This window comes from Mustela erminea, chromosome 8 (genome assembly GCF_009829155.1).
Source record: "Mustela erminea isolate mMusErm1 chromosome 8, mMusErm1.Pri, whole genome shotgun sequence".
Lineage (NCBI taxonomy): Eukaryota > Metazoa > Chordata > Mammalia > Carnivora > Mustelidae > Mustela > Mustela erminea.
The window spans coordinates 48,434,184-48,457,211 of record NC_045621.1 but is presented as its reverse complement, the minus strand read 5'-3'; the positions used below and the strand labels follow the sequence as shown (position 1 = coordinate 48,457,211).

At 39.6% G+C, this 23,028-nt stretch overlaps 1 long non-coding RNA gene and 1 pseudogene across 1 annotated transcript in view; one reads left to right on the top strand and one right to left on the bottom strand.

The window, feature by feature from the left end:
• Nucleotides 1-20,246, top strand: part of LOC116597588 — a 247,647-nt gene extending 227,401 nt beyond the window's left edge. Inside the window, exons 4-5 of the long non-coding RNA XR_004288678.1 lie at nucleotides 15,320-15,933; nucleotides 19,576-20,246. This is a non-coding gene — a long non-coding RNA (uncharacterized LOC116597588). The remainder of the gene's footprint in view (nucleotides 1-15,319; nucleotides 15,934-19,575) is intronic.
• Nucleotides 20,247-21,506: 1,260 nt separating this feature from the next.
• Nucleotides 21,507-22,660, bottom strand: LOC116597587 (annotated as a pseudogene).
• Nucleotides 22,661-23,028: the final 368 nt, after the last annotated feature.

Genomic DNA, 23,028 nt, shown 5'->3' with positions numbered 1-23,028 from the left:
TCTCCCAATGTCGTCTGTGTTATTCCTTATATTCCACAAGTAAGTAAAACCATATGATAATTGACTTTCTCTGCTTGACTTATTTCACTCAGCATAATCTCTTCCAGTCCTGTCCATGTTGGTACAAAAGTTGAATATTCATCCTTTCTGATGGAGGCATAATACTCCATTGTATATATGGACCATATCTTCTTTTTATTTTATCTTATTTTTAAACTTTATTTTATTGTTTTTTTCAGTGTTCCAAAATTCATTGTTTATGTGCCACACCCAGTGGACCACATCTTCTTTATCCATTGGTCTGTTGAAGGACATCTTGGTTCTTTCCACAAGTTGGTGACTGTGGCCATTGCTGCTATGAACATTGGGGTATAGATGGCCCTTCTTTTCACTACAGCTGCATCTTTGGGGTAAATACCCAGTAGTGCTATTGCAGGGTCATAGGGTAGCTCTATTTTTAATTTCTTAAGGAATCTCCACACTGTTTTCCAAAGTGGCGGCACCAACTTGCATTCCCACAACAGTGTAAGAGGATTCCCCTTTCTCCACATCTTCTCCAACACTTGTTTATTGTCTTGTTAATTTTGGCCATTCTAACTCGTGTAAGGTGGTATCTCAATGTAGTTTTGGTTTGAATCTCCCTGATAACTAATGATAATGAACATTTTTTCATGTGTCTGTTAGCCATTTGTATGTCTTCTTTGGAGAAGTGTCTGTTCATTTCATCTGCCCATTTTTTGACATGATTATCTGTTTTGTGTGTGCTGAGTTTGAGGAGTTCTTTATAGATCTTGGATATCAGCCCTTGGTCTGTAGTGTCATTTGCGAATACCTTCTCCCATTCTGTGGGTTGCCTCTTTGTTTTGTTGACTGTTTCCTTTGCTGTGCAGAAGATTTTGATCTTGATGAAGCCCCAAAAGTTCATTTTCGCTTGTTTCCTTTACCTTTGGAGACATGTCTTGAAAGAAGTTGCTGTAGCCAATGTTGAAGAGGTTACTGCCTATGTTCTCCTCTAGGATTTTGAGAGATTCCTGCCTCACGTTGAGGTCTTTTATCCATTTCTAGTTTATCTTTGTGTATGGTCTAAGAGAATGGTCGAGTTTCATTCTTCTACACATAGCTGTCCAATTTTCCCAGCACCATTTATTGAAAAGACTATCTTTTTTCCACTGGATATTTTTTCCTGCTTTGTCAAAGATTATTTGACCATAGAGTTGAGGGTCTGTATCTGGGCTCTCTACTCTGTTCCACTGGTCTATGTGTCTTTTTTATGCCAGTACCATGTTGTCTTGGTGATCACAGCTTTGTAGTAAAGCTTGAAATCAGGCAACGTGATGCCCCCAGTTTTGTTTTTCTTTTTCAACATTTCCGTAGCAATTCTGGGTCTCTTCTGGTTCCATAAAAATTTTAGGATTGTTTGTTCCAGCTCTTTGAAAAATGCCAGTGGAATTTTGATCAGGATGGCATTGAAACTATAAATTGCTCTAGGCAGTATAGACATTTTTTTCTTCCAATCCATAAGCATGGAATACTCTTCCATCTTGTTGTGTCTTCTTCAATTTCTTTCATGAGTATTATGTAGTTCCTCGAGTACAGATCCTTTACCTCTTTGGTTAGGTTTATTTCCAACTATCTTATGGTTCTTGGTGTTAGAGTAAATGGAATCGATTCTCTAATTTCCCTTTCTATATTTTCATTGTTAGTACATAAGAAAGCAACTGATTTCTGTGTTGTTACTTTAGAAGCGGGCTTGGTGTTCTTCCAGATTCGACAAAATCTTAGACTACAATAAAGGTATCCTTTATTTTGAGAGCATAGGAAGGAAGGAGATGGAAACAATTATTAATTCTTTGTCCTTTAGAAACTTGATGTATTTATCTTGGAGTCAGGGGAAGATTGGGATGCAGATCATTTCTGATTAGATATCTTTCTTCACTGCCTACTCCGTCATGGTTTATTGCTAATTGTGTGTGTGTGTGTGTATGAGAGAAAGAGGGAGAGGGGGGGAGAGAGTGTTTTAAGAGGAGTGGTATGGTACTTCAAACAAATAATCCTACAGCCGACAGCAGCTGTTCCTGATTTCTTTTAATAATCCATGACAAAAATATTGAGTGTACAGTAATGCAAACAGCCAAATAATGAAATGAAAATAGTCAGAAGCAATCATTTGCTCTAACTCTTTCCATTTTATTTGAATACACTGAGTGTGTTGAGATGTTAAAATAACTGTTAGTGTTTTGGAGATCATCAGCACTGTTGTAGCACTGATGTGTGTGTGTGGGGGTGTGTGTGTGTGTGTGTGTGTGTGTGTGTTTTAATTCCATTTGGGGGCTGAAGAACGGAAAGTCAATATAGCTACTTTTCTTCTATACCTAAAAAGTCTTTCTGCTTGGCTAATTTGTCCTTATTTCTTTCTCCTTTGTGTGAATCATTGATTCTTTCATGATCTAGCTCAGCCAGACCTTGGGGTACCACTTCAGATGAAAGATGTGAAAATGAGTTAAAATCTATATTCTTTTAATAGCTGGTACCAGAAGTTTTCTTAGAGTAGAAACTCTTTTATCAGGAAAAAGCCTCATTAGGTGCCATGTGGTTCACCAGGCTCTTGACATACTGGCTTTCCTCCAGTTCCTCAAACCAGCCACTTTCTATCCTGCCCCAGGGCCTTGGCATGTGCTGTCTTTTGAGGCTCAAAGGTGAGACTGTAATGGCAGTAGGTGGCATAGGAGAGGGAATGGAAGAAATTGGAACAATACATTAAAAATGAATTGAGAATTGTGCACTTAAGGTTCATACATTGAATTCTACACATATGAATTTTCTGGGGTGGCTGTAACAAATTATCATAAACTCGAAGGCTTAAAATAGCATAAATTTTATTCTGTCACAGTTCTGGAGGCCAGACGTCTGAAAGCATGGTGCCCCAGGGTGGTAATCCCTCTGAAGGCTCCAGGGGAAGACATGCACTTAGCCTCATACAGCTTCTGTTGGTCAGAGGCATTCATTGGCTTGTGGCCACATCACTGCAATCTCTGCCTCATGGTCACATTGCCGCCTCCCCTCTGTCTCTTCCTCTTCAGTGCCCCATTTATAAGCTCACTTGTCATTGGATTTTGAGCCTATCTGAATAATCTAGGATAATCTCCTTTCTCAAAATCTTTAACTCAATCATATCTGCAAAGACCCTTGTTCCAAATAAGGTTACATTTATAAATTCCAGGGATTTGAACTTGATAGTTTTGGATCGTCATTTTTCCCTTAACCTCTTCAAACTGAACTGCAAAATATTTAAGTTGTGTTAACGTTTCTTTTAATAAACTCTTTGGTTATTCCCACATTATGGTTTTTTTGTTCATGTATTTTTACGTTCTCCATTTTTTAATAATTATGCTAGCTAATATACTCATATTTTATAGACTATTTTAAGAAACAACTCATGAATTTGGTCACTTTATAATTGTTATTAATAATTTTTAATAGAAATGTTTACATTTATCTTACTGTCTTTTAGAGAGAGAATGTGTGCATGCATCACGCAAGCAGGGTTGAGGGTGGGGGCAGAGGAAGAGGGGGAAAGAGAGTCTTAAGCAGGCTCCCCAAGCTCAGTTTCCTGAACTTGAGATCATGACCCGAGCTGAAACCAAGAGTTGATCAGTTAACCAATTGAGACACCCAGGCTTTTCTTGTGTTACTTTTTTTATTGACTACATTCCCTATGCTATAATTTTCATTCCTGTGACTTAGTTATTTTCTGGAAGTTTGTACCTCTTAAACCACTTCACATTTGTCTCTCCCTTAATTATTTCTGCTTTCATTTGTTTTGTTTTGTTTTTATTTTTTTTTCTAGCTTTTTTATTTGGATATTTAACTTACACATTTGTATTCTTTCTTGTTGGTTGACCTAAGATTTCACTACCATCTAACCAAATCCACAGTTGTACTATGTACTCAAATCTTTGCTCCAAGTGTTGGTTTAAGAAGAGATCTCTGATTTAGAAGTACCATTATATTATTGTTTGTTACCTAATTTGTACATTAAGTACTATTACATGTTATCAGAGGATGTTGCCTCTGTTATTGTTTACTTTTACAAATTTATCCAGTCTTTCTTATGGCTAGATTTCGTGACTGTTCCATGAGCACCTGAAAAATATGGTCTGTGCTCAGAGTTAAAAATTGGGTAGAATTTTCTTATTAATTATGTTATTTAGGCCTCCCGTATCCTTAATTATTTCCCCCTTGTTTAAAATTTATTTTTTATTTAAATTCAATTAATTAGCATAAAATATATTATTGGTTTCAGAGGTAGAGTTCAGTGATTCATCAGTCTTATATAATAGCCAGTGCTCATTCCATCGAGTGCCCTCCTTAATGTCCAGCATCCAGTTACCCCATCTCCCTCTCCCTCCCCTCCAGGAACCCTCAGTTTGTTTCTTATGATTAAGAGTCTCTTATGGTTTGTCTCCCTCTCTGATTTCATCCTGTTTGATTTTTCCCTCCTTTCCCCTATGGTCCTCTGCTTTGTTTTTTAAATATCACATATGAGTGATATCATACGATAATTGTCTTTCTCTGACTTATTTCACTTAGCATAATCCCCTCTGGTTCCATCCACATTGTTGCAAATGGCAGGATTCCATTTCTTGTTGGTTGAATAGTATTCCATTGTATATGTATACCATATCTTCTTTACCATTCATCTGTTGATGGACATCTGGGCTCTAATTGTTAAACTTGATCAAGGATTGAGTGATACGTATATTTTATGTGAATATCTCTCTTTTCTTTCTTACTTTATTTTATTCTCTTTAATTTCTGTATTACAGAATGATACTAAATCAGATTCTGTTTCTCCTAATGTGATTCTTCTTATTTTTATTTGCAGTTCCTGTACTACTTGCTTTGAAATTATTAATGTTAGATTATTTGGTATATGGGTATTCATAACTGCTAAATATCGTGGCAAAATTCATTTTTAATTTAAGTTGCCCATAATTCTGTCATCTAATGAGTTTTCTCTCAATTCTCTCAGATACTAAGATAGTGACCCCTGCTTTTCTACCAATTTACATTTTTCTCACGTGCGTGTTCCCATATCTTGTCAATGATTTCTGAATCATTTGAAGTATGTATTATATAAAGCATATAATTGAGTTTAGCTTTGTAATTCCAATAAAACCCTTTTTTTCTTTTAATAGGTCAATCTACCCCTTAGTACATTTTTTTAAAGATTTTATTTATTTATTTGACAGACAGAGATTACAAGTAGACAGAGAGGCAGGCAGAGAGAGGAAGGGAAGCAGGCTCCCTGCCGAGTAGAGAGCCTGATGTGGGGCTCGATCACAGGACCCTGGGATCATGACCTGAGCCGAAGGCAGAGGCTTTAACCCACTGAGCCACCCAGGCGCCCCTCCCCTTAGTACATTTACTAATATGAAAATAATGTTTGATTGTAGGTATGTGTAACATTTTAGGTGATCATCTCTCTTTTCTTTCTTACTTTATAAGGTTTTCTTTAAGATCTGTATTTCCCCTGCTATGTGTGTACCTTTATTCTTGAAACTTGTAAGATTTTCATGTTTGTTCTGTGTGATTACCATTATATAGCTTTATACAATGTCCTTAATCCTCTACTCCTTTTGAAAGTCTCTCTTAATTCCCTTGCATTAGCAATGTCAGAATAGGTATTGTTCTATTGCCTATCCCCTTTCCTTGGCAGTCCTATGCAGGATCATATATCTTTAAATATGCATCGTTCTTTGTTACTTACCTGTGCAGACTTAAATAAACTTGCACATGCACTCCTCATGGGTTGAATGTTGCCCCTGGGAGCTTTCCCCAGCTGCAACTTCCTTTTTAGGTTGAGGAGGCTTCCTTCACTTTGATGGAAGCCCAGAGGCAAAAAAGTGAAGAGCGTGTTTTGAGTGGCCCATACAACTGCCCTAGAGTCAGAAGTGGATCCTGGGATGTGACTTAAGCCCCAGAAGCACCTGTTGCAGCGTCTCCGGAAGGGTGGGTGTTAATTTCCGCAGCATCAACCGGGCATTGATATTATGCTTGAGCCTCAGGTTGCATCCTCTCTATGGCACCAGCCAGGTGTGGGAAAGGCTGGAAAAGGCTGAGAGGTTCACGCCGTCTATCTTTCCGGCTTATCTTCTCTCTTGTGCTCTGAGCTACAGCTACTGTTGTTGCTCATCTTGTTCCCATGAGAACAAACACAGGCCAGAGACTGGTGATGGAGCGCGCTAGCGCCCGACGAGCAGCCTGACTTTGGAGACAGACACTAAGACTAGATCCAGTCTAGGAAACACAGGTAAAAAAATACCAGATTTGTGGCTGTCAAAGTATTGCCAATTACAATCTCATAAATCAGACTTAAAAAGAAAAGTCACTAAAAAGTGGATTTCTGTGCCTTTTCTTGGCCTAAAACAAGAAGAAATAGATCACTTTTGTAGGCTACTTAGGTGTATCTGTTTTTCTAATTTGCAGTTATTAAGCTCATAGGCCCTTAGGCATTATATCCCGAATTAAAATCCTGCCTTTACCACACACTGACCATGTGACTTTGGCAAATTACTGAAACTTTCTGTGACTCAGTTTCTTGCTCTGTTAAGTGGAAGTAATTAGATGAAATAAAATGACATATGTAAAGTGTTTTTAGAGCAGTCCATAGTGTACCCTGTTACAAGTCTTATTTCTTATTATTATCACTTTTACACCCACAAGATTGATAATCCCCCTTGGTGTGTGTCCATTATGATTTTCTTCTCTTAGTTACCATTACTTACCATTACAATGCCAATTTTACGTACTCAAATGTACACTCCATGAGAACTGGGACACTGTTGGGTCTAATCCACACCTTATCCCAGCTCCTAGTAAGTGGAGTGGAACACAGTATGGCTCAATACTTTTTTGCATGAATGGATGAATGAATCAATAAATCATCCAATCAAGATTGCTCGTGTAGGGCCCTGATGTGTCAATTTTCTGAAGTAAATCACATATTTTGAGCTCATTCTCTCATTACAGAGAAGCGCTAATTTCAGCTATAAGCTTTGACTTTTAAATCTATACTTATATTTAACCTTCGGTGGAGAAATACAAATCAGACTGACAGATCAACCCAACCTGTAAGTCTCCTCTCTTCTCTAACCGCTAAGCAGGCATCAGTTTCGATTACCCAGACACCCTATATTTTTCCTCATTGAATTATCCAGGCTGAACGACCACTCAAGCAAAACTTAAAAAAAAAAAAAAAAAAAAAAGATTCTCAGTTCTGCCCACACCCCCATCCTGTTCCTATTCTCCTGGAAAATAGTCGCTGATAGCTTTGCTGCTATATGGATATCAAGATGGATTAATTCCAAACTTCTCTGATATGGATAATTACTTACTTGGGCCATCCCCCTCCTTTTTAAAAAAAATTTGTGCCCTAAAAGCCAGAATCGACAAGCTTCAAACTGGATACAGTGACATTGACTCAAACAATTTTGATTTTCAGGGAATTGAGATGATTTAAGGGTATAAAGCACTATGGTGAGGTAAGCCTTGGATGAGATGAAATTGGCCTTTTCCAGGAGCTTGGGATCTGGTCCAAGTACCTTGAGATGCATTCAAATGACACATTAAAATGAGCTGGCCACACCTGAGAGCAAACTGTGAAGAGGGCAAGACAGGAAGAACACTAACGTTTACCAAACCCCGGTCATGCCAGGCGCATCATCTCATCCGATACAACTGTCCTATGAATCCTATAATTGTACCTCTTTCAGATGAGAGGAAATGGAGATTCAGAGAGTTGAAGCTACTTGTTCAGGGTCTATATAGAAAGCAGCAGCAGTTCCTAGATCATACTTCACTGTGGGTAACTATCACAGGCTCATCCCAAAGCCTCAGTTGTAGAGTTTTGGCTCCACTCCTCATTCTTTCCCTCAGTGTGTAGTAACGCATCCCATAGGGAACGCTTCCTTTATTGTGTCCACGGCATCTGCAACTTTGCCCACCTGCCCAACCACAGACATTCGTCTCTCTGTCAAACAGGGCCTGTTTATATGGAGCTTCTACATCTTTGCCCTACTCATGTGGAGAATAAGTAACAACTTGTTTTGGTATTTGCATGTTATTGTGTGTATACACACTCCAATACATGAGACCTATTCTATCTTAACTTGGTCATGTTATTCCTGAGTTCTTCTCCAAACTCTGTTTTGACTTTTCAATCTCCCTTGCTGACTCATACCCCAAGTAAGAGTCTTTTTTTTTTTAATTTATTTTTTATTTATTTTCGGCATAACAGTATTCATTATTTTTTCACCACACCCAGTGCTCCATGCAATCTGTGCCCTCTCTAATACCCACCACCTGGTACCCTAACCTCCCACCCACCCGCTAATTCAAACACCTCAGATTGTTTTTTAGAGTCCATAGTCTTTCATGGTTCACCTCCCCTTCCAATTTCCCCCAACTCCCAGTAAGAGTCTTTATCTCACTTTATCCTCCTTTGGGAGCTACATGATGTTTTCCCAACAATCTATCATTTCTTTTCAGATGAATCATGTCTCTCTTGCTGATCTCTCAGTTTTACTCAAGACTTGCATTCCCAATACCCATTTGGACATCCAATCAGTGCCTGCTTAGGTTTGGATATGTTGATTTTCAGATGCTGGCCCAATACCCGTTTGAAGACTTCAGACTCATCTCTATATTAGTTGATTCATCTTTAAGTGGACTTCAAACTATTAACTCAAAATTGACAAGCCTTCCTTTCATAGCTTGATGAATATTATCACTCACTCCCTCAGATGTAAAGCCTCTCAGTTACCTTTGTCTTTTCCTAAGCAACCACATCTGTCAGGTCGCCAAATTTTGTGCATTCTCTTCAACCATAGTCCTCCCCTTTTCATTGACCCTTTGTTAGAATCCTAGTTCATCTTCACCTTTTGCTTGACCCCTTCCAACCTTCTACCTAGTCTTCATTCCTTCCCATCTTTATGCAAGTTCATTAGCACTGACACTGTATTTTTTCCAAATCTCAGATCTGATCTTATTTTTTCCTTTACTCAGAAACTCTAGTTTCACAAACCCTATTGCTTGTAGAATAACAATACAAGTCCTGAGTAAGCATTTTAGGACCTTCAGAAGAATCAGGTCGGTCTTCCTTTCTCATCAGTCCTAATCATAATGGACTACACTGGAGTTGTGCCAGATGAATTCAAAAGCCCTCCAGGCCCCAACCTGTCCCAATCTTTATGCCTTGCTCATGTTGTGCTGCTGTGCTCAGGATGGCCTTCCTTCCTTGCCCCATCCCTGTCAGCCCAAATCCAGTGCTCCGGACCTTTCCCAATCAGAGTGTGTTGCTCCCTCATTTATCTTCTATTATATTTAGCTGAAATCACATAAAAGACTATCTTTCTATCACCTTTCAGAATTTTTTTTTTAAAGATTTTATTTAGCTATTTGACAGACAGAGATCACAAGGAGGCAGAGAGGAAGGCAGAGAGAGAGGAGGAAGCAGGCTCCCTGCTGAGCAGAGAGCCCGATGCAGGGCTCAATCCCAGGACCCTGGCATCATGACCTGAGCCAAGGCAGAGGCTTTATTTTAACCCACTGAGTCTCCCAGGCACCACCTTTCAGAATTTTTGATCAGTAAAGCCTCTCATAATCATTTCTATAACTATGTTACCTAAAGTAATTCTATAAAATTTCCGATCTCAAAATCTCTTATATCTTGGACTAGAAATCCATCACTAAGACTTCTATATTTAAGGAGCTCAGGTAAAATCATATTGTCACTGATATCTTTACTTTGGGACTGTAAATTGTTAGCACCATTTTAGAGGTAAGAGAATAGGGATACAAAGTAAATATTTGATGAAAAGTAATAAAATTGTGAAAGATTTTGGAATAGAGTTCAGTACTCTTTATTGTTAGTGCTATTTTTGAGACTTAGAATATCTAAGACAGAAGCCACTAGCCAAATGTAACTATTCAAATGTCATATACACAATGGAATATTATGCAGCTATAAAAAAAGAATGAGACCTTGTCATTTGCGACAACTGGATGGAACTAGAGGGTATTATACTAAGTGAAATAAATCAGACCAAGAGACTAATACTATATGATTTAACTCATGTGTGGAATTCAGAAAAACAAAACAAGTGAATAAAAAAATAAAGCCAGAATCAGAATAATATGTGTGTGTATATGTGTGTGTGTGTGTGTGTGTGTGTGTGTGTGTGTATATATATATATATATATATATATAAAATAAATATAGGGAACAAATTGATGGTTGCCAGAGGGGAGGGTGTGGGAAAACGTGGGCAAAATGTGTGAAAGGGGGTGAGAGGTACAGGCTTCCAGTGTGGCATGAATAAATCATCAGAATAAAAGGCACAGCATAGGGAACAGAGTCAATGATAAAGCACTGATACAAAACACTTACATCACCACAGAAAGTTCTTTTCAACAGCACTGTTTTATTCTATTCCCTTTGTAGGATATGCTTGATAACACATTCCTCATTAAGGAAATCTTCTATTTCTTTTTTGGAGTTTTTGTCATTTATTTTCACTTGCTTCTACAAATGTCAGTTCTGGTGTTTGTGCTGTGTCAGAAATAACAAGGAGCAAATGATTTTTCAAAGACCTTTTATAAACTGGCTTGATTTCTTCCATGTTCTCAGAATGTATTTCAATTTCTTCTCAGCTGGGATGATGAAAAAATGACTCCCTTGCATATGATATTTTCTTCAAGGAATTGAACAAAAAATTGTATGATTTTGTGCAATCCATTACATATCTTAGTTATGAATCCGTATGGCTCCCACTTCACTTATCCCAGCTTAGTTATCAGCATAAGCCTGTAAAACTCAGATTTTACCCACAAATGGAAGTAATTGCAAAGAGATCTAAGGACAATTTGGCCCATTTAGGAAGACCGGGAAGCAGAGGAAGAAAAACATTTGCTCAATCAACATTTTCACTTAGTGCATGCACAACATCCCCCCCAATATTATAACTTACTCCTCGAAAATGAGGACATTAGTATCCAGATAAAAGTTACAGCATATCTACTGTTAAGATCTTTTGTCAACTGTACATTCTGAATAAAGATTCTCTCTTACCTTAATGTATGAGAATCTTGAACTTGTTCTCAAGGCAATGAAGTGATCACTCCTGTCTTTGTACTTCTTCTGTAGTTTAAATATCATCACACACATTGTATATGTTTGCAAAGTTATCTATTTGCATATAGGTCTCTCTGACAATACTGTCATTATTTAAGGCAGGAAAGCCCACTCATCTTTCTATCCCCAGTATATAGAGTAATGCTTGGCAAATATTAGGACTGCTATAGCTGATCCATTCCTCAAGTCCTTTTTTCTTTCTTTCTTTTTTTTTTTTAAAGATCTTATTTGTTTATTTATTTATTTGAATGAGAGAGAGAGAGAGAGAGAGAGAGAGAAGGTGACTCCTCACTGAGCAAGGAGCCTGATGTGGGGCTTGATCTCAGGACCCTGAGATTATGACATGAACCAAAGCAGGGACTCAACCAACTGAGCCACCCAGGAGCCCCTTCTCCCTCAAGTCTTGAGAGGTCTTACCTTCCATATTCCCAGCCACACTCCCCATCCACCATCACTCCCTCATCGCAGTGTTTTGGGATAAGAACATACTTAGAGGCAATATTAATCATATCTCTTCCAGCATAGACAACCCTCTGCTCTGTCCAGTGAAATCCTGTTCCCCCTCCCCCTCCCAACTTTACACCTCCTTGTCCAACAAACCAGTAATGGGCAGTGAAGAAATCCGGAATGTGGAGGAGTTCGATAGGCATCTCCTTCCTGGGCACTGGCTGGATTACAGTTGGAATAGACTCTTGAAATTGCTTGCTTCCAATCAGGGCATGGAGAGATCAAATGCAGTCCACCACCTGCCTATATCTGAGATGAAAACATAGTCGTTTCCTAAACTCCAAGAGGATAGCTGAGCAGGTTAGTGCTCCAGAGCGTGCCCAAGGCAAAATGATGATTTTTCTAAAAAGTTTTCTCTTTTTAAACACCCTTTTCCTTTCACACAAAGCTTTGATCAAACTAGTTTTTAACCGATGATTTCAACTTTTGAAGACTCAGAAGATTTAAAGACCCGCTACCTTGTTAATAATGGTGTGTTAGGCCAGTGGGGTATTACTCAGAGGAGTGGGGTAAGCTCAGGAGTCTGAAGTTTATACTGTTGGCCTTTGCCTGCCTCCACCTGTCATGAATCCACCCTGAAACGGCTGCGCTCACATGAAGAAAAATCCGGAAGGTGAGCATAATTCATTTAGCTTCATGATCAGAGTCTAAAAGCTATGGAAAGAATTTCACATTTTCCTCCAGGAAGGGAAAAACTATAGTCTTCTCAGTCTCCAATCAAGCCTTTTTATGACATATGGAACAGCTAAGTTCTTTTTTTCCGCAGAGGCCAGCTTTCATTAATCAAAATTTTCAACTCCTATAGAAGTAAGTCTCACACATAACTTAAACAAGTAATTAAACCAAAAATATGATGTAGTTTTTATTTGGTTCATCAATGATTTAATAGTTTCTTCTGGATTTTTAGAAACATATTTATTTTCAATCTTCTTTATCAGCAGAATTAGATCTATTACATGGCCAAACTGCACGAAATTGCTCATTAAAAAGACCCCCCAAAAAGAAAACAAAGAATGGGAGAAAATCAATGCAAATACCGGCATAGAGACAGAGTCATTGATGTTAGGAAGCTTCAGGAAGTTTATATATCATACAGAGTTGTTTTTTTTTTTTTTTCCCAAAAGCTTCCTTTAAAAGGAGGATATTGATCTTTTTTTGGACAAAACCTGATAATATTTTCCCTAGGCCCACCCTATGTATTCTAAAATTATCTGATTTTTAAAAAAATATTCTTTCTTCCTTGGTCTGTTAATATAGCCTCATAAATAATACACAAAACCCTGTTGCAAAATGTCTATTGAGACCAGGAAACTGCTTCTCTGCATTAGCTTTGTTCTCTTTCTTCTCATTTGTTTGTGACTATCCCTCCTTCTTTCATGCTTAGAGCTTAAGATAAAAAAGAAAAAATTATAATAGTAGTAGTAGAAGTACAGCAGAGGTTTGAGGATAAGGAAGCAGATCGAAGTCTCCACAGAAGTCACGTGAGCCATGCGTTTTTTGTTTTGTTTTGTTTTATGCCCATGTCAAGTCTGCGTGGGGCAGTCAGTTTGGGCTGTAATTTCATCACACACAATTTTACCAAGCAAGACACCACATCTCTGCAGAGGTTGGTCACACTATGGTGCCAAGAAAAAGTAAACAACGCATGGCTTTGATCGTGATTCCTCTGTTTAATATCCATATCAACATCCTTAAAGATCTGGCTATATTCTGTATAGAATGTACTGGAAGCTACATGCCTAGTGGGAAGTTCCTTGACAGGCAACTAAAGAGCTGACATTGGGAGCATACACTTTGGAGCACTAAAGCGATTGTGAAAGGCAGATAACCATTCAGCCTTGAGAGTCCATTTTCCTTTTTAAACAGCATAGACGCCGATAGCGGTCGGTCAAGGTTACATTTTTACACGTTTGGCGTCTGTCTTCAACTACAGCATATAAAATGCCCCAGACAATGCATGCTTAAAATTGACAGTAACAGAATTTGGAGAGGGAGTAGTGATTGTGCCACTAGATTACAGAGGCCGGCTGCCTTCCAAAGAATTCACATTTGCTCAGCATCTGGGAGAGTTTAAAGCTTATAGAAAGTGGGAATGGATGTTGACAAAGGTAGAATAATACACATCAAGTTCAAAGATAATACAAACAAACCCCTATAACTGGTGATATTTTATGTGCAGAGAGGCCTTCAACGAGAATGGTCAGAGGCAAGTCTGCACACCCTTTTGGGTGTCTAGACATTTGGAAGGCAGGAAGCACCAAGTGTTCCAAACCTGTCTCTCCTGCAGTGATTGAATTTGGCTACAATGACTTAGCCTCTGCCTTAAGCAGAACAGCTCATGCTTCCTCTCCCTCTTTCTCCGTGGCTACCTAAGTTTCAGAGTTCATAGTCGGGGTCAGGGTATAGTTATAAACAACATTTGACTCCTGTATAAAAACCAAAAAAGAGCCCAGTGATCTTGAACCTTAGCTAAACGTTTCCTTCATTTAGGAGTGCCCTGTCTTTCCTGAGCTATCAGCCTTCAGGTTCTCAAACCAGATATACCTGGTGGAGACAGCTGACCCCCACCAGTGAAGCCCCATAAGCCTTATTCCTGAGCACATTTGAAGGCAGGGATTTCTCTTGAGTGTCTGAAACTTTTGCTGATTTCTCCCTAGAAACCCAAAACTAACTCCTAGTGAAGAGAAGATGGCTTTTTCTCTCCGTACCAGATATTTGGATAGTGGTGATGATTGATTGGTCGATGATGTCCATTCTTGGACTAGTTTGAAGCCCTGTCTCCAAGGTCACCTTTATTTAAGGGTCAAGAGTTCAATTTGGGTCTTGAAAAAGAAACAATTATTGGTATATATGTACCCATTACAAAGAAAGTGTAAGGGCCTCCTATCACTTAATTCAATTGAACTAAATGAGATGAAATTTTATAGCAACAGTTTTAAATTCACCTGCCACCTACAAGTTTTCCAAGAATCTTCCAGGACAGCATCTACTGAAGAGAGAGCAAGGTTAACAAATAAATGGGGAAAAAATGAAACAAAATAAAACAAAAAAAAAACAAACCCAAATGGCCACTTTGGGTCAGACTATCTTCTGCCAACTTTTTTTTTTTTTTTTTGGTTTGTTTTTTCCTGTTAATCAGGGAATTTTTGCAAGATGGCAGTTACTTGCTAAAATCAAACTCTGAGAGATTAGGGATATGTCCCAAACACATAATTTTCTGTAATCAAATATGTTTGGTGTTAGGTTCTTCAGTATCACTGCTTGGAGCTTCCTATTTCATGGGTTTATTATGCCCAGTTCAGTGAGGTCATCAGTGTGGACATGCAGAGCAAAACCATTAAGAATAAATTTATTTACAAGTGTGTGTTCACTGATAGCTCTGGCTTCATAGAAGGGATGCTTGGCCAACCTCTGACATTCTAGAATTTTTGTTATCCTCCTTCTGGGGGGCCAGGCTGCCTGGGACCCCCACCTGGCTCTACCACTAGTAGCAGTAGCATAGTGTGTGACTGTATTTGTCAGGGTCTCCAGAGAAACAGAGCCAAGAGGATGGATGTGCATATGGTACAAAGAGATTTATTTTAATGTATTAGCTAACACAATTTTGGAGGCTTACAGAGTCCAGAATCTGATAAGGGAGGCTGGCAGGCTGGAAACTCAGGAAGGAGCAGCAGTTCAAGTCCAAAGGCAGTCTGCTGGCTCTCCCGGAAGACCCGGTGCTGTAGATTTGTGAAGAATCGTGAAGGCGGTCTGCTGGCAACCTGGGACTTCTAGATCAGCTCTTATTCCATTCAGTCCTTCAACTGACTGGATGATGCCCAGCAACATTACGGAGGGTAATCTGCTCTACTCCAAGTCCGCCAATTCAAGTGTAAATCTCATCCAAAAACACCTTCACAGAAACAACAGTCATGTTGGCCGGATTACGTGGGGACTGTGGACCAATCAAGCTGACGAATAAAATAAACCAGCATGGTGACCTTAGGCCACTTACTTAACCTCTTTGTGCCTCAGTATTCTTGCCCATAAAATAGGAGGCCTTCAAGTCTGGGCACAGACTTCACAGGATGACTGGGAGGATTAACTAGGTTGACTTCTAAGTGAAGAGTGAGGAACAGTTCCTGCACATAGTAAGCACTTTATTACGGATCGTTGGAAAAGAAAGGAATTTTTGAGATATCAAGACTACTTTGAGATCCAGAGAAGTGAAATGACTTGCCACAAATTGCAGAGTGAGTTGACATCAGAGATGAGATTAGAATTCGAATGTCCGAAATAGCCATCGGGTGACTATTGGAGACCCTCTTTGCTGCTGTGTTCTTTAGCTGGGTAATTGTTGCAAGAGTCTATCAGGCGAAGCATATTACTGCTAAAATTTAGAATCCCTTCATGTTTGAGATGTTTTTAAAATAAGTCCCTGGTAATCACTATTGCAGAAATGTGTGTTCGGTTATTTATATCTTCAGGTTATTGAAAAATACCTCTCTTGTCTACTGGATGATTCATTGAACTTCAGATTCCTTTATGCTTCTGCTGTTCCACATGAGTCATTTGACTCCCTTGAGACAGACTGAGCTAACGCTAACACCTGGTATTCCCACAGAACCTGCCCTCTAAGGTTCAGTGAGAGTCAGGGTACAGCTAATTGAAAAGACTTGCAAAGTTTGAGCTGTTCTGTTTTTTCTTTTCTTTTTTCTTTAAGGGTCTGATCTGCCTCCATCCTAGGACTGCGGAGAAGATGCAGAATTTTGTTTCCTTCCTGTCAAAAAAGTTACTTGAGGGGCGCCTGGGTGGTATCTGCCTTTGGCTTGGGGTATGATCCTAGGGTCCTGGGATCGAGCCCCTAATCAGGCTCCCTGATCAGCGGGGAGTCTGCTCCTCCCTCTTCCTCTGCCTGCTTGTGCTTTCTCACTCACTGTCTCTCTCTCTTAGTCTATCCAATAAATAAATTAAAATAAGTTGTTCTATCTAAGATTCTTTGTTAATGTTTCTCAGAGTGAATTATGCTAAGATTAGTTGGATTATAATTACTCAGAAGGCTCGACTAAAAAGTACAGGTAAGGGGCACCTGGGTGGCTCAGTGGGTTAATCCTCTGCCTTTGGCTCAGGTTGTGATCTTAGCATCCTGGGATTGAGCCCCACATCAGGCTCTCTGTTCCGTGGGGAGCCTGCTTCCTCCTCTCTCTGCCTGCCTCTCTGCCTGCTTGTGATCTCTGTTGAATACATAAATAAAATCTTAAAAAATAAATAAATAAATAAGTAAATAGTAGCGGTAACTGTTCAGCACTTAGATCCACTGCACTTGAACGTCCAGTGGTTGGATCCAAAAAAACACATTTTTTACAAGTTCCTCATGTTGACTCTTATGCCACAGAAGCTTGAGAATTGCTGCCCTAGATTACTATGCTTTTGCTAATAAACACTGCATCCTGGAATTTTAAAGCTGTAATCGTGACTTGTAAAGTTCCTAGGTTGATCCATCGCCACTTGTTTAATTACGTTGCATTCTACATTGCTTCTGGCTGAAAACAGTTTGGTGCTTCTGCATTAATGAAGTGTGGCTGTGCTTACATACTGTCTCCTGATCTGAGCTGCTGGCTTAGTAATTCTTGTTAGCTCTGCCTCATAGGAGCACTAGGAAACATAGTGCTTGCTTTTAATGCTGACTCTTAGCATCCATGGTTTATTATATTTAGTGCTACATTTTTAACCACCCAGTATAAAAGTTTCCATTTTCAAAGCACATTAAATCTCAATGATATTCTGGACTGAAGTCATTCCTATCCTTAAGAAAAGATTTACTAAATAACTACTTTTGAAGGGCTGATTTGTATCAGGTAGAAATATGCATGTGTGGCCATTGTTGCTGAATGTATACACCTACCTCTTTAAGTCATGGAAATTATATAAACTCACATCATTATGTTAAGGAAAGAAATCATTACATCCAAAGGTAAAATGACACAGAACCCACTGGGCTTGGTTCCTGACTCCTACCTGCCCAAATGACAGTAAGTAAGATCAAGAACAATCTTACCATTAGGGGATGTTTACTACATGGCAGGTGGGGGGTGGGAGGAATATGCTAAGTACATTCATGAATTTATTTACTCCTCCAATGAGTCTGTAAATTCGATAATTTTCTTTGTCTCCATTGTTCAAAGGAGAAACTGGTGCTTAGGGAGGCCATGTTTCTTTCCCTAGTCCCATAGCTTGTCAGGATTTGAACAGGGGCCAGTCAAACCGAGAAGCCAGTGTTTTAACCCTGCTTCTCAGTAGACCAACTTCTTGCTCTGCTCTGTTCTTTTTTACCTTATCCATGAAAAGAGATGCTGAGATTTGGTCTTTGAGAATGTATCACTCTCAAGAGGATTTCGAGTGTGCTGCCCGTCCCAAACTGAAAGCAGACCATCAAAGGACTGCTGAGGGGCATGGCCCTGCTGGGGACCCAGCGGAACCATGCTGTAGACTAACTCTATTACTTGTTTAATATGGGACTCAGTGCAAGTCATTTAATTTCTCTGAGCAATGTTGAAATTGATCATACATTGACCGAGGGGTCTGGAATCTCATCTCTTCAAGCTACAATCTACTGTGATTTTGTACATTTTCACAGAAAGGGCAGAGATCTTCTGGTCAGGAATCATTGGGTTGTAAGGAAGAGAGACCCATTCCAGCTTGTTGAGGTAAAGGAAACTTATCATAAAGAAAATGGTTCATCTTATAGAAAGAAAGTTTGAGGAATACACCCAAATTTCACAGGACCTGAAAAACTGTCACCGGTCTCCTGGCTCCTTTTCTTAGCCAGCTCTACTTCTGTTTTGCTACTTTGCTTTTCTCCACCTCTGCGGATTGGCTTCCTTGCCTTGTTTCCTCATGACCAGTCAGAGCTGCCCAGCACAGCAGCTCCCAGCACCACCTTGCTTCAGTCTCTGGGTATCAGTTCCAAATTTCAAGCTGAGAGCATGTATAACTGGCTGGGTGTGGGTCACACGTCCACTACTGATTGAATTTTCTGGACAAAATGGATAGGATGGGATGGTTTGATACTGGACACTGTCCATTCAAGGAAATGACTTCAGTAATTTATGCAGAAATTAGACAGCCTTCATGAGAAATTGAGAATGAATCTTTAATGGATTATAGAACGAGACACAGTTCAACCTAAGAAAAGCAACTGCATTTTTGAGTTTCTTTTTCTCATCCTAATTTTGTGTCTTTTGATCCTATCTTGTTCCCATTCTTTCTCAATGCCCTTGTATCTCCCACTATCCAGTCTTTCCATCTCCCTGGTTTCCTTCCTTCTTCTACTCATAAGTTTCTCATTTATTTGAGGTACCCATGGGCAGATTTTCAAGGTAGAGCAAAACAAATCTAATCAAGTAATTCCTACCTCGAGTCAAAGTCACTCTTTGCAGAGTGATGACTGTGTCAGACACAGTGCTAAGCCCTTCACATATATTTTTTATTTACTCCTCACAATAGAGTCACCAAATAAACATTATCAACTTATTTTTCTATTTGAGAAAATTGAGGTTCTGTGTGGTTAAGTAGGCTATGCAAGCTCACACAACTAATAAATGTACCAGCTGGGATTCAGATCCAGCTCCCGGAGCCTGAACCACTGTGGCCATGGCTGCTGTGGTCATGATATGCCATTCCAGGCGGTCCTGCAGCTGCCTCGCATTGACCCACGAGAGCTGGGGTGGGGGGGCTTTCAAGAATTTTGAAAGCTAGTTATTAAACATAGCTAGTTTGAAAATTTAAATTATAAAAACTTATAGTCAAATTAAACAAAGATAATAAATATTCAAAGCTCATCGTAATTATTTTACTGTAACCTACGCACATTAGCTTCTTTACTTCCATTATAGGTGTATGATGGAGATACGATAGCATGGCGAATGGCTTGCTACCGCACCCCTCCTCCCAATTCCGCGTCTGTGAATGTCATGCTGGTGGCCTAAAATCAGACACTGGAAGAGTATTTACGCTACAGAACTTGGCAAATGCCGCGTCTGAACACACTGACCATCTTTTTCAAATGACTAAACAGACAGCTGTGTGGCCTACCCAAAATCCATCTGAAGGCTGAATGGGCCACCAGTGTCTGACCTCTGCCTTAAAGAAATGCATCTCTAATGGATGAATCATCTACTGCCCTGAGAGTGCTCTGTCGAGAGTAAGCATTTGACATAACCATACATCTGGTCAACCATGATCACCTTCAGGAACCACCAACAGTTTGCTGGTGAGACAAAAAGAAGGGAATCAAATTCGCCCTCAGTGGTGTTTGCGGTCGCCTAAACTGAGGACCCTTGAAGGTCCAGCTGAGGTCTCCTGTCCCACACAGCCTGCTATTTGTACTGGCCAACATAGAGCCACCACAGTCTCTGTGAAGAGCTGGCGTGGCTCCTTGACTGTGGCACCAGTGAGCAGGGAAGAGCAGACCCAGACATTCAATTAAAGTGCACTGGCACTTTTTATGCATTCCGCCTTTGCATCTGCTTGAGACTTTGTTTATTCATTAGTGTCTTCTTTGTAGGTCAATGGGAAGCCAGAGAGAAGAGGGTCTTGCAGCTGGAGGAGATAAATAACGTGATGGAGTGTGTGGGTGGCCATTTAAGGCTGCTCTCTGGGATGAAATGATGCTGGTTTCTTCTGTTGTCTGTAGAAGTAGCAATTATCCTTCTCTCTTTGACTGAAGCAGTTATTTTGGGGAAAAAGCTTTTAAGTCTTTTGACTAAGAACATTTTGGGTACCCTGTGGTTGGTTGGCTATGTTTAGATCACTTGCTCTGTGACCTCGGGCCAATCTCCCATCCTTTCCACTTCCTTTTGTTAAGCTGAAATGTTAGAGTGACGTGTCTAGATCCTGGATCATGGAAACAGAAAGGTTTTTAAAATTTTTGAGCTTCTAGAAAATTATTTAAATTCTTCAGTGTAAACTCCTATGTATTTATTTAAACAATTACCCCATTTATAGCTAATTTATTTTGTGCCTTGAGCACTGCATTAAATCCATATTTAAAATTTTATCCATTTTTAAAATCTGCATTCAAAATTTTAGTACAGGAACCGCAGCCTTAGTTTCTTAAATGATTTTATGTTCTGCGGATCTGTCCCTGTTCTTGGAATATCGTTTGAAGTGTAGACCTCCAGAGCATTTCCTTTTTTTGTGGATTTCAAGAAAGTTTTCTCACTTTACCTTGCCAGATGAATTTCATCAGCAAAAAGGATTTATTGAATATTCTATTTTCATTATAATGTCAGTATGATTTGTTGTGAGGAAGAATCTAGGGGACTCTTAAACAATTGTCCTGCCCTCTATAGTCAACCACAACAGTCTACACAGAAAGACAATTTCCACACCTTCCCCTTCGAAAGCTGGGTATCATCAGAGTCAAGAAATGATAGATATAAATATAAATGAGAAAAATCTTTCTTTACCATTCACTTAGCTCTCTGGAAGACTTTCAGCTCTCCATCCACTCAGGATAATACATTGCCATAGTGGGCTCCCTGCTCACAGCGAGCTTGCTACACTCTAGGATATCTGCAGTTGAGTACTATGCTGTCTAAGCATGTCTGTTCCACATGTCAGTGGTACTTGTTACTAAAAATCACAAAATTAAATCAATAAAATGTGGGAGCATAAAGAGAGGTGTGGGATTTTGTATGGAAATGAAGCTGATTGCTTTATAAAGACAAGTATAAATGGCTACCAAACAAACAACAACAACAAAAACTTAAAAGATTAGGGAGGGAGAACACAGAACTAGGAGGTTTTTTTTTTTTTTTTTTTACTAATAAAAAAAATTGTATTTACTTAGAAGCATTCAGAATGTCAACAAAACAGCTGCAACTTTTTTTTTTTTTTGCAATTACAGAGTGGTATTCAGTTAACAGAACAACAATTATTTCGTAGAAGCTGCATCAGAGACAACTGAAGATGAAAAACTACCATCCCCATATATAACTAATTTGTGCTGTGCACCAACAAGAACCTGCTTTAAGTTTCCATGCCAATTTACAACCCCCACACTGTACCAGGCAAGGTTAGTGGCTATTGAAAATACCACCAGGACAGGGCTATCTAAAGACACATTCGGTAGTGTGTTAACTATACAAAAAAAGACACTGTACAGTTTAAAAACAAATCTTACACAGCCTTACATTTCAATTTTTTTCTTTAAAAGGAGTGAGTTGTGTACAGGAGGGTTAAATGCTTTATAGACAAGAAAAAAAAAAACTGCGCTAGAACCAACTTATTCATCATCATCATCTTCTTCTTCATCTTCATCTTCATCTTCCTCCTCCTCCTCATCCTCTTCATCTTCCTCCTCCTCCTCCTCTTCCTTCTTTTCCTTGCTCTTTTCAGCCTTGACGACTCCCTTTTTGGCCGCATCAGGCTTTCCTTTAGCTCGGTATGCAGCAATATCCTTTTCATATTTTTCCTTCAGCTTAGCAGCCTTCTTTTCGTAAGGCTGCTTGTCATCTGCAGCAGTGTTATTCCACATTTCTCCCAGTTTCTTTGCAACATCACCAATGGAGAGGCCTGGATGTTCTCCTTTGATTTTGGGGCGATACTCAGAACAAAACAAGAAAAAGGCCGAAGGAGGCCTCTTGGGTGCATTGGGATCCTTGAACTTCTTTTTTGTTTCCCCTTTAGGGGGAATATAAGTTTTCATTTCTCTTTCATAACGGGCCTTGTCAGCCTTTGCCATGTCTTCAAATTTTCCTTTCTCTTTAGCAGACATGGTCTTCCACCTTTCTGAGCACTTCTTAGAAAACTCAGAAGTTGACTGAAGCATCTGGGTGCTTCTTCTTGTGCTCCTCCCGGCAAGTTTGCACAAAGAATGCATATGATGACATTTTGCCTCTCGGCTTCTTAGGATCTCCTTTGCCCATGGTTAATTATTTTCCTCAGTGAGGCACAGAGTCGCCCAGTGCCCATCTGGCTCTCACTTGCCTCGGCGCTGTCTCTATGGAGCTCAATGTACTGCAATGGCTGTGAGAGTGGGAGCCAGACGCAGCCTCAGAACTAGGAGGTTTTTACACTCACAATATTTGGAAGGTTCTTGCTTCACTTTATTATTTTTAAAGATTTTTATTGATTGATTGATGGCGCAAGTTGGGGAAGAAGGAGAGAGAGAATGTCAAGCGAACTCCCGGCTGAACTTGGAGGCTGACACATCGCTCAATCCCATGACCCCTGAGATCATGACCTGAGCTGAAATCAAGAGTCAGACACTTAACCAACTGCTCCAGCCAGGTGCCCCTGCTTCACTTCAAATGAACCCAAACTGGGAATCAGGGAGGATGCAT